The 12,654-nt window shown below is 37.4% G+C and overlaps 1 non-coding gene across 1 annotated transcript; it reads right to left on the bottom strand.

The window, feature by feature from the left end:
• Nucleotides 1-355: 355 nt before the first annotated feature.
• TRNAN-GUU (transfer RNA asparagine (anticodon GUU)) lies at nucleotides 356-429 on the bottom strand. The gene has a single exon. It is a non-coding gene; the product is annotated as a tRNA-Asn (tRNA).
• Between the last annotated feature and the right edge of the window lie 12,225 nt (nucleotides 430-12,654).

Below are 12,654 nucleotides of genomic sequence, written 5' to 3'. Positions count from 1 at the left end.
CCCGCGGGAGCCCGGCCAGGCCGCTGGAGCGAACCTGTGTGGCCTGGGCTTCAGGGGACGAACTCGGGCCCCCGGGGCATCCAGCGGTCTGCATTTGGGAACCGAGAGGGGGTGTTACGGCGCTGGACCCCTTCGCCCACCCCGGGGCGCTCAGGAAGAGCCCACCTAAAGCTCGGGAGCCGGGGACGGCTGGGGGCGGGGCGGCCAGCGCTCCCGGAAGCCGAGGAGCCACCCGCGGGGTGGGCGGCGAAGCGAGAGCTGCGGTTTCTCTGGCTGTCGACCTCCGAGGGGTTGGCGGGTCTGAATTCCCAGGATCGGTGCAAAAGTTCCAGCGACACGCCGTAAAAGCGGGAGTCGTCCCTGGGTGGGCTCGAACCACCAACCTTTCGGTTAACAGCCGAACGCGCTAACCGATTGCGCCACAGAGACTCCGGTGCCGTTCGCCTCTCCAGCTACGGCCTTTATGGAGGATCATAAAGGCAGCGCATCGCTGTTCTGCTTTTTGCTGCTCTTTGATTCATGTTATTAAAATCAGATTTTTTTTTTCCACTCCGTATATCTAACCCTCTTAATTTTATTTTCCACCCTTAAAGCATCTTGGAAAGCTGTGAGACACCAGCAAGATCGAGCGAAACTTCAGACTGCAACTGGTATTATTAAAATACTGTCATTTCTTTCCAACTCCCGTCTGGAACGTTCTGTCTCAGGAAGATGACTGTTTCTGATGTTTCCTTTTATTGGAAAAGAAAGACTTTAATCTTGCGAGTTGAGAAACTCAGTTTTTGTTTCCAGCTCTTTATCCACGGATCTGCTCTCTAATCTTCAGGATTTACTGGTGCAGTGGTCACAAGGTCATCTGAATGGTGTCTGCCTTCCTTATTTTTATTTTCAGGTATTATTAAATACCTATTTGTTTGCATGTATCATTGCACCAGGTACCTGTCACTGACGTTTTGTTATTGGGAAACCGCGCTAGGAAAAAGCTAGAGGAACACTCCTGAGGTCCGTGCGTTCTACTTCATTGCCTGATCGCCGCCTTCCATCCTCCCTCCGAGTAGCCTGTAGGCGCCCCCGTGGGAGCCATGCCCCCTTGAAACGCACGTTTCTCAGGATATTTATAACCCAATTTGAGGAAAGAGAAGTAAAAGAAGAAAAAAGTGTGATTTACGACTAACTCCTGAAAATCCCTAGCACAGAAACCCTGCTAGCAAACTTGCTGCATCTCTCTCTATATGAAAAATTATTCCCTTTGCATGAATATTTCCAGATGCCTCTCGAGGTGCTCTTCAAAGCCCCAAACACTCCTTATTCCCCCTCTTCTTTCCTCAAATAACTGCTAGTTTGCACTTGACAACTCTACATTTTTAGCAGTTACCGCGTTGCTCTGTCCAGAATCCCTCGAGAAACAATTCGCTTTGTGATTTATAGCAGTTGGATGCGACACGCCTCAGTCCAATCAACATTGTGAGTTCCTGTGGTTTGATAAGACAATTTAAATTGGCTTTGGAACCAATTAGCAGCATTCCTTGAAAGCGCTGGGATATTAAGCAGCTGTGAATTTACACCAGGCTGTACCACTCCTCTTGCAACAAACTTTCAGAAATGCACTTGAAAAGTCTGAATTTGGGGGGGGGGGGGGAATCCAGGAAACTCTTATAAAGAACATATAATAATGAGTTTTATTTCATTTGTGATGCTACCTTCACATAGGATGACAAAACCTTCATTTGTACTTCACGCACCTGTTAATGTGAGCTAAAGCTACCATGCACTGGTTTTTCTTCTATGAATACCAAGATGAGATGTTATTGTTCTTGTGTCTATTCAGTTAAAACAGACTGCAAGGAGGTACCTTACCACCCCTTCATTCAATATTTACTCTCCTGCTTAAAATAACACTAGAAAGAGTTCTGTTCCTGTAAATACCTTTAGCTGCAATCTCTTTTTCCTCACTTCAGTCTTCATACAAACATTTTAACTTCTGAAAAGAGAGATAAGAAACGATTGATGAGAAAAATTAATTCAAAAAAGAATATTAATTTGCATGCTAAAAATGTGTCTATGTGAATGCCATCTTTGTTTTAAAACTCAGTCTTCAAGTCTGGTTCTGTAGTTGTTAATCTCTCAATAAAATTAATGACTATTTCCATTGTTCATTAGCTTCGCCTCTTTCTTTTTTTTTTTTTTTTTTTTGGTGTCTTCACTTGAAAATACTTCAAAAGAACATGTAAATATTAAACATGCTAAATGGAATCTCAGTGTTTTACTCAATGGTGTACATCACACACAGATTTTATGCAAAACGTTCCCTTACAAAAATAAGATTATGTGTTGTCCTCTAAATCTTTGTGATTATTTCATCTTAGGCCTTATATCTATGTCCAGATTTTAAATCTAAAGCCCACTGGATTAATTTTAGAAATATACATTATTTTTTCTTAAATTTCAAGATAACCTAAAATAAATAATTCTTATAGCTTCATTAGTATTTAGGTCTTTATAATTGCTGAAAGTGAACAGGACTCAGCATTTTGCCTCCTTTGTATATCATACACAATTGAATTGCAACTTTACCTTTTCCAAGAATGTGCCCTATCAAAGACACTGACCTGTGCAGATTAATGGGCCTATATATTTTATTTCCTTCTTAGGTAGAGAGAGAGAGAAGAGAGAGAGAGAGAGAGAGAGAGAGAGAGAGAGAGAACATCTGTGCAAATGGGATCCACCTGTCTTAATAGACAAGGCAAGATGGACCACACAGATTTATAGACCTTCCTGGTATCATTAATTCAGTACTTTCAGATAATGTTCCTCCAGCTTCATACCAACAGAATAGGCAATTCACAGAATTCCCATTAACACCCTTGTACATGACCTTAATTCTTTTGAATGACTGTATTTCAGAAAGATGGTGACTGAGTGGCTAAAAATGAAAAACCCAGTTCAATTTTTTTTAAATCCAGAGAACTGTGAGACCAATTTTCTTCTTTTTTTTTTTTAAGATTTCTTTTATCTACTTATTTGAGAGACAGAAAGAGAGACCATGCAGAGTGAGCGAGCACACAGGTAGGGGAAGAGGGGCAAAGGGAGAGGAAGCTCCCTAAACAGGGAGCCTGATGGGAGACTGGATCCCAGAAACCTGAGATCATGGCCTGAGCCTAAGGCAGATGCTTAACTGCTTAACCGACTGAGCCACCCAGGAGACCAATTTTCAAAGCCATTGAAATTACATTTTTTGAAGATTTTATTTATTTTAAAGAGATAAAGCATGAGCAGGGGGAGGGGCAGAGGAAGAGGGAGAATCCCAAGCAGACTCTGTGCTTGAGTGGGGAGCCCGACATGGGGTTCTATCTCCAGACCCTGGGATCATGACCTGAGCAGAAATCAAGATTCTCATGCTTGACTGAGTGAGATACCCAAGCACCCCTGAAATCACATTTTTAAACTGATTTATAGTGGAGTTGAATCCTTCCAACCAGTCTCAAACTTAAATTATATTTCCTACTCACAAAAATGTATCATTCCCTTTCAAAATTGTTGACTAAGGGTCAGTGATCAGTTCAGCAGGCCAATAGCAGTGGCCAAAACACCATTCACAGAGAATAACTGCTTTCATAATTGACTGTTGAGTCTACTCACAAATTAAGAAAATTAAGAAAGGTGTATTAGAATATTGTGTCTTATTCTTTTTTTATTGTGTCTTATTCTCATCAGTTTTTAAATTGTGTCACTTAGTTGGAAAGTTTTGTGAAATTATTCAGGTATTTATCTCTATTTCATTTTTAATTTAATAGACATGATTTGAGAGAAAAGGCAAATAGGCAGAAATAATATATTGATACTCACGTAGCAATTTTGACAAAAATTATTAAAAATCCAGTTTATTCTTCATCAATCTCTCTTTTGTATATGGAGATCATTTTTATGGCTTTGCCAAATAATACAGACATAAAATTTTAATCATTGCTTTTTTTCATTAGTGGGAAAGTATTATTCACTAATAGTATTGATGATTTCAACTGTGTTCAGACCAAAAGAAACTTGGGATGCAGCTAGAAACGGTAGGGGCTGGGGGAAGAACGTGGATTTTAACTTTCTTCTGGAAGTTTCTCAGGAAACTTCTTCAGGAAGATAACCCTACAGTTATCTCAGTAACTTTGATAGGTTCTACCTCATTGTCCATTTCTTGACCACAACACTGTTAATTAAAAAAAGCCACAGCCTTTTATTTTCTATGATGTTTCCACAGAAACACTTTAAGATAATGGGTTTTTGTTATGCCATCTACACAATGAATGTGCCAGTAAACTGGCCATCCTGCCTATCAGTCTGAATTTACCTATTCAAGATTAACACTAAAAAAAAAAAAAATCAGAATGGTTATGCTCTTTCCATTTCCTTCAAAAGAATAAAGATAATTAACAGATGCCACAGGGAGACTTTATTCCTTAGCTGGGAACTCCCTCTGGATGGAAGGGTCAATCAGCTGAGGATCTTAGAAATAGAGGAGAAAACCAGTGTGGAATGAGTTCAGCAAGGTAGCAAGATAGAGAGGGAAGAGAACTAAATATTGCCTGGCTTGGAGTAAGTGTTCCTCTACTTCTTCTAGAGCATTTATCATCTTTGGACTGCCTAATTCACAGAGCTATTACAAAATAGCAAATGAATATATATCTTTCACTTTTAAAATGTTATACAGATACGCTGTTTAAACTTTCCAAAGATCTATAATTCTGTTTAAAAGAAATGAAGGAGGAGCACTTTGGTGGCTCAGTCAGTTGTCTGCCTTTGGCTTAGGTCATGATCCCTGGGTTCCTGGATCAAGCATGGAGCCCTCTGCCCAGTGGGGAGTCTGCTTCTCTCTGCCCCTCTGCTCCTCTCACTCTGCCCCTGTCCCAGCTTCTGCTCTTTCTCTCGCTCTCTCTCTCTCTCAAATAAATAAATAAAATATTTAAAGGAAATGAAAGGAAGAAAATCTTATCTTACTCAATGAATAGTTAACCATAGCATCTCTCTACCAATCTATCTATATCCATATATCTATATATAGCAAGCTCAAATTAATCCATACTCAAAAAAAGGATTTTGTAGTATCACAAAATGATTCATCCTAGAATATTGCAAATGGCAAGTGCTCTCGTGTATTTACAGTATGATCCCATGAAATAAATGATCCCATTTATTCAGAGCATGAATAAAGCACTAGCCTGTGTCCAGCATTTATGAGGGATGAGGTTAGGGGTTTCCGGTCCTTGAAAAGGTAGCTGGTGGCCCTTTAAGGACACTTCTACTCTTCTAGCAGCCCAGGTTGAAACCTAGGCATCCTCTGTTTCCTTTCCTTTATTTCCTACCTTTTGTCAGTCCCAAAGTCATCGATTCTAACTTCCTAACTTCTCCCAACTTTGTCTCCTTTGCATGCTCATTCCCACCATTCAGTATTAATCCAGTACATTCTTTGTACCTATTTCCTTCCTTAGAGCCAGTCTCCAACAAATGTGTACCCCAAATAATAACATTTAATGAGCATTTATGTCAGACACATGCGTTACATTTATCTCTCATTTAGTCTGTAAGATAGATACCATCGTTATGCCCATTTTGTGGATAATTAAACTAATGCTTACAGTGGTTTAATGTTTAAACTCTAAGTCTATTTAAATTTCAGATAATTTTCTGCTGGTCCTTGTTGCTGTGCTTTGCTTTTGCTCATCCCTCGAGGGTAGTAGAATACCCTCCCTTACCCATCTTGTCTATTGGCAAGCCTTGTGGTTTCTTTAGCCTCATATAGTGAAGACTTTTCCTCTATGATACCTTTCCTGCTCCCTCAAACTAGATATAATCGTTCGCTTTGGTAAACTGTCTAGCACTTTCTCCTTCTCCAAACCTCACATTATATTGTAGCCATTTTTGTACTCTTTTAATGCCCCTTTTATTCATATACTAGAGGTCAGAGATGTGATCCAACTTTATACTTCCTGTAGCACTTAGTATGTGAAATAAATGTATTGGATAATTGAAAATAATTATGAAAATGAAAGAACTATGTTAAATATTTTTTGTAAAAAATTAGCAGAGTTGACAGGTTCCTAATAATGAAGCAGACCAAAAAATTAGTATAAGAGATTATCAAAGGACATGACAAGAAATCTCACATTGGTCTAAGCAGAAACAATAAGAGTCCAAATCAGTTGTTCCTAGAAAAACTTTTTTAAAGTTTAGGGGCGCCTGGGTAGCTCCGTCAGTTAAGTGTCCGACTCTTGGTTTTGGCTCAGGTCATGATCTCAGGGTCATGGGATAGAGCCCCAAGATGGGCTCTTCACTTAACAGAGTTGGCTTGACATAGGTTCTCTCTCTCCCTCTCCTTCCACCCCAACCCCTGCTGTGTTCTCTAACTAAATAAATAAAATCTTTAAAAATTAAAAAAAATTAATCAAAGTTTTTATACTTTAAAAAAATACTGCTCTTCCTAAAGGTGATTTTGATACCATTAAGGCCAAAGTGCTATTCTAAATGTAGTCATTCAACAAATACACAACACTTTGTGTCAGATGCTCTTTCAAGTCCCTTACGGATATTTACTTATTTAAATTTTGTAATAACCTTATGAGATACGTTCCATTTTTATCATCACTATCTAACAGCAAAGAAACCTTAGGAGTTAAGTAATTTACCGAAAATCACAGACCTGTAAATGACAGAGCAAGGATTTGAATGAAGGCAATTCTCTCCACACTATTTTCTTAACCACTAGGCTATGCTGCCTCTATTTTTTTTAATTACACAATAATTCTCATACTGTATAGTTAAACTCATTTTTAACAATTTGGAAACTTTAAAATTTCCCATTGATTAAGATTTTTTTAATATAATATCAGACTTAAAGCTGCAAGAGTAGCATGAAGAATTCAACCAAATTTTCCAAATGTTAGTATCTTCCTACATTGACTTTTATTCTTTCTTTCTCTCAATATTTTTTTCCTCAACTGTTTAAGAGTAAATTCTAGACATGATATCTGTAAATACTTCAGTGTGTTTCCCAAATTATGGAATTTTAATATATAACCACAGTATAATTATTAAAGTTAGCATTTTAACATTGACATGGCATTATTAGGATTAGGATTAGGTCTTAATATATAGACCTTATTCATATTTCATCAATTGTTCCAATAAAGTCCATTATTACAAAAGAAAATCCAAGATCATGATATGGTTTCAATTATCATGTCTTTAGTCATTTAAAATCTATAACCATTCCTGAGTTTGTCCCTCTTTTTCTCTCTTGCATATTGTGACATTTCTGAAGCGGACAGGCCAGTTATTTTGTAAAATGTCTCTAAATGTCAGGTTTTCTGGTGTTTCCTCATGACTAGATTCACATTAGGTACTTTTCCTCCCTCTAATACATTTAGTAAACTGGCCATTGTAACATCAATCTGAAACACTGGTAAAATAAAATAAAATAGGCTAGAATAAACACAAAGATGTTATCATGAGTTTGGCAGAAACAGAACTTCTCAGTATCCCTCCATATCATACCATATGGATAGTCTCAACTATTTAAACAGAAATATTCTTGAAGTAATAATTTAAATTTTTACTTAGGAATCCCTGAACTGTATCATTTTAGTTTGTTTCAGTTACACATTCACTAAATAATTCATATCTGACGCTTCATTTCCTGGGAAATTCCCACCAGAAAGGGGAATAAACCATTGCACAGAATTGGTTCTGATTCTTTGATAAGATAGAGCCCTAGATAAATGGTCATTGAGTTTTGTAGTTCAAAAACCAAATCCTTTATATACTTGATTATGAAGAACTAAATCTTCCACATCTGTTAGCCTCTTGCTGAACAGATAAACTTGAATTTCTAAGACTACAAAACTAAGACTCACATAGAACTGCAGCCATGCATCAAGGTGTAGCAAGTGTGCCTTCTCTTATCCTGGGTTGCCTTCCACAGGTTGTACTAGTCAGGATTCTCCAGAGAAAGAGAACTAATAGGATATATACAGATATATATAGAGAGATTTATTACAAAGGATTGACTCTCAGAGTTATGGAGGCTGAGAAGTCCCTCAATCTGCTGCCTGCAAGCTGGAGATCCAGAAGGCTTGGTGGTTCCAGTCCTAACACAAATACTCTAACCGGGGGTGCCAAAGTCTGAGAGATGGCTGTCCCAGCTTAAGCAGAGAGCAAATTTGCTCTTCCTCTGCCATTTTGCTCTAGTCAGGCCCTCAGCAGATTGGATGATGCTGGCCCACATTGGTGAGGGGGATTTTTTTTTTTTTAACTCAATCTGTGAATTCAAATGCTAATCTCTTCTGAAACAATCTCACAGACACACTCAGAAATAATGTTTTCAGATCTTCTCTGGGCATCCCATACCTCAGTCAAATTGACACATATCACGCAGTTCTTAAGCATGACCAATAAAACATAGGGAGCAGAGATTTTTCAAAGATTTAACACGTCTAAATGATCACAAAGATAAAAAATCCTCTTAGAGATAATAGGGGACCATACACAATTCAAACAGTGATCTCAACAGAAACATTGTGCTAAATGCTCCCCTTTGTCAAAACAAAAAAGAAGAGTTTGTGATCTTTTTACTTAGGGGGGGAAAAAAGCCTTTCCTTCTTTTAAGGAAAAAGATCTTTCCTTAACTTCCTTAAAAGTTGTTATTTCAACAATCCGCAATCCACTACAAATGTCTTTAGCAATCCAAAAGAATTATTTTTTTCCCCTTCATGTGAGCTGCTCCTTGTTATCATATCTCCTCTACCTAGGGAATATTTCTTATACTTTTTTTTTCCTATTAAGTGTATCAATAGCAGAAATACAGAGACTACAATTAAGTCAACAGTCTATCATGCTAGAACCAAGAAATTTTTGGCTTCTGAGAACTCTTGCATTTAGAGTAAAGGCACTTTAAATTCTTAGTCTGGGGTGACGGGCACTGAGGGGGGCACTTGATGGGATGAGCACTGGGTATTATGCTATATGTTGGCAAATTGAACTCCAATTAAAAAAATATGTAAAAAATTTTAATTAATTATTAATTTAAAAAATTCTTAGTCTAAGTCCACAGGATAAATAAATAAATATTTTTCTAAAATTAAGTATTTGAAGAGTTTTTTGTCTGAGGTTAAATTAACTAGCTTTCAAGTTAGATTAACATTAAGTATTCTAACAATAGGAATTTGAAAAAGTCAATTCATAATTGACTTTTTTTTTTTTTTAAGTAGGCTCCACACCTAACATGGGGCTTAAACTCAATGATGCTGAGATCAAGAGTTGCATGCTTTACTGATGGAGCCAGCCAGGCACCCTCATATTTGACTTTCAACTGCTTTACAGAATACAGAGAAAGAAACTGCCAAAGCTCACATTATCACCATAAGAAGAATTATATAAGTTTCCTCCCAGGAGCATCTAAACTTAGACTTATGCATACAATTTAGTTATTTTAGATGGGAGACTTTGTCATGAAGATCTCCTTTTCAAAAGTAATGAAAGAAAATAGACTCAAAATCCCTTGAATTACCAAGGAATTTGAGAATAAGAATTTCTTCAGTGCAATTGACTTTACTGTTTTGGAATATAGTTGTGGTACTGGCAGAAGCATAGACATAGAGATCAATGAAGTAGAAATGAGAACCCATACATCCATGGCCAAATGCTTTTCAACAAGGGTGCAAGCATAATTCAATAGGGAAAAAAACAGTCTTTTCAACAAATGGGACAACTACATATCCATGTGAAAAAGGATGAAATTGAATCCCTAACTCACATCACATATAAAAATTAACTCAAAATGGATTACAGACATTAATATAAAAGTTTAAAACTGATAGAAAAAAAGCATTAGCCATAATTTTTATAACCTTGGATTAGGCAATAATTTCTTTTTTAAAAAAGTCATAAAGAATGAAAGGAAAAAGTAGATAAATTGGATGTCATCAAAATTTAAAACTTTTGTGCTTCAAAGGACCCTATCAAGAAAGTGGAAAGAAAGCTCCCACAGAATAGGAGAAAATTTTGCAAATCATATATGAGATAAGGGTTTACATCTGGATATAGAAGAATCTTTACAATGCAATAATAAAAAAGAAAAATAACCCAATTTAAAAATGAGAAAGGATTTGTAGACATTCCTCCAAAGAAGATATACAACTGGCCAACAGACACATGAAAAATTGCTCCATATCATAAGTCATTAGGAAAATGCAAATCAAACCACAATGAGATATCACTTCATATCTATAAACATGGCAATAATAAAAGAGATGGACAGTAACAAGTATTGACCAGGATATGGGGAAATTGGAACCTTTAAACATTGCTGGTGGGAATACACAGTGATGCAGCCACTTTGGAAAAGTTTGGTAGTGCCTGAAAATGTTAGACATAAAGTCATCATATGATGCAGCAATTCTACTCCTAGACATTTGGAAACAGCCACACAAACACTTGCAGAATAATTTCATAGCAGCATTCATAATAGCTAAAAAGTGGAAAGAACCTAGTCCACCAATTGATGAATTGATCAACAAAATGTGGTGTGTCTAGTTAATGGAATATAATTTAACCATAAAAAGGAAAGAAGTAGTGATACATGCCATAAGATGAATGAAATTTGAACACTTTATGCTAAGGTTTTTTTGTTTGTTTAAAGTTAAGGGAAAGAAGCCAGACACAAAAGACCACATCTGTATGATTCCATTTATATGAAATATCCAGAATTAGCAAATCCATAGAGAGAAAGCAGAACTCAGAATCTGGGAAGGGAGGAATGTAGGGTGACCGTGATGGGCATGGAGTTTCTTCTGGGGGTGATGAAAATAATCTGGAATTAGAGAGTGGCAATGATTATACAACTCTGTAAATACAATGAATTGTACACTTTAAAAGGGTGAGTTTTGTGGTATGTGAATTACACATCTCAATATAAATAATTAAATACAGGAAGCATAACCATGCCTTCAGATTGTTTACTAGTGTGGAAATGAGGCACAGAGAATTAACTAACATTGTCCAAAATTAGCAATGGAATCTGCATTCTGATTTGCAAATCTGTGTATTTTAATCTACTAATACACTGTAACTATCTAGATCTACCCTAAATCCCATGCTGAATGGTCTTGCAACTTCCAGTTAATTATTGAAATTTTCTGACAAAGTTAGTGGGAAACATTTACCTGCCTATTCACTATATTAAATGCAGTGACCTGGTATTTAAATTTACTTCTGTATCTTTAATTTATTTAGGAGCAACTTTTAAATTAATTAGTATACATTGATTGAATACCTAGCATATGCCCAGTGCTGTGCATATGGTGGGAAATTTAGAACTCAAGCTCAGAAAGTCAGGGAACTAGAAATACAAATTGAGAAACCATGAGTCTGTGGATGCCGGTTAAAGTCCTAAGACTGGATGGAATTGCTTAGGAAGAGCAAGCAGAGAGAAGAAAGGAACTAGAATGGAACCCTGGGGACAGATGTTTCAGGGTGGTCAGAAATCATTCTACCCGTGACAGGCATTGATAAGAAGTAGTTAGTGAATATAGAAGTAGAAAAAAGTTACCCTGCCTGATACAAAACACTGTATCTTACTATGTTACATTGTCATTATTTATTTATATGACTGTCTCCCTTGCATTCCCTGAGCTCCTCAGGTTTCTGCCTCCCACTACACTACTGAAAAAAAACTGGGGGGGAAAAAAAGGTCCAAATTGTCAGATTGCATGGGTTTCTCCAATTCTTCTAATTCTATCACTGTCTTGCATTTGATTCTGCAAACAGACCATTGCTTTATGTTTTTCTTAAGATGTGGGCATAAAAATGGTGGTTCTTTCCTGAGTATCTAGAAAAGGCTTTCCTTGGACATAGGACTGAGGTTGCACTGCACAGAATCCTCCCTTTATCACTTTCCCCTGCTCCTAACCCTCCCACCTCACCCCCAACATTTCCCTCTGTAGAATGAAGCCCAAGCATAGTTCTCTGTGATTCTGCTTCTCAGTCGGCGGGGGGCCGGGGGGGCACCACAGGATAAACAAAAACAAAACTGTGATACCTAATACAACAGAACAATAGTGGGGGATGAGTCCTGGCTTCATTGAAACAGGTTGCCTTACACAAGCCTCATGACACCTCTCTGGATTCCAGCTCTTTTTCAGGATCTTCTTTCTCTGTTGACTCAAAATATGGATGGGCATGCTTCCTCTAGTCTAGTCTACAACTCATCCTGAGCAACCTCATTTACTCTCTGTTGTCAACTCAATATATTGATGCTTATCAATTTATTTCTTTTCCAGATCTGTTCCTGAGGTCCAACACAATATAGCCATCTTGTCCTTATAGACATCTCAAATTCAATGAAAACAAGGAACTCTTCCTCCCAAGGCATGTTTTTCCTATATTCCTATCATGTACCTTTTAACCCAACCTTGCAAACTAGGAATCACTCTGCCTCTTTCTCTCCCCTAAAACCAACTAAGTAATCCTATGCATTCTATCACCACAGCATATCTTAGGTCCAATAACATTGTCATTAGGTCACCTCATTTTACACCCTGATCATTTCTTTCCTAAATGGCTACCATTAACTCATAGTCTCCTTACCCCCCATCATGCCTTTACTCCGAATAA

Source organism: Nyctereutes procyonoides, unplaced genomic scaffold (genome assembly GCF_905146905.1).
Source record: "Nyctereutes procyonoides isolate TBG_1078 unplaced genomic scaffold, NYPRO_anot_genome, whole genome shotgun sequence".
Taxonomy (NCBI): Eukaryota; Metazoa; Chordata; class Mammalia; order Carnivora; family Canidae; genus Nyctereutes; species Nyctereutes procyonoides.
This window is presented reverse-complemented; position numbering and strand designations above follow the sequence as displayed.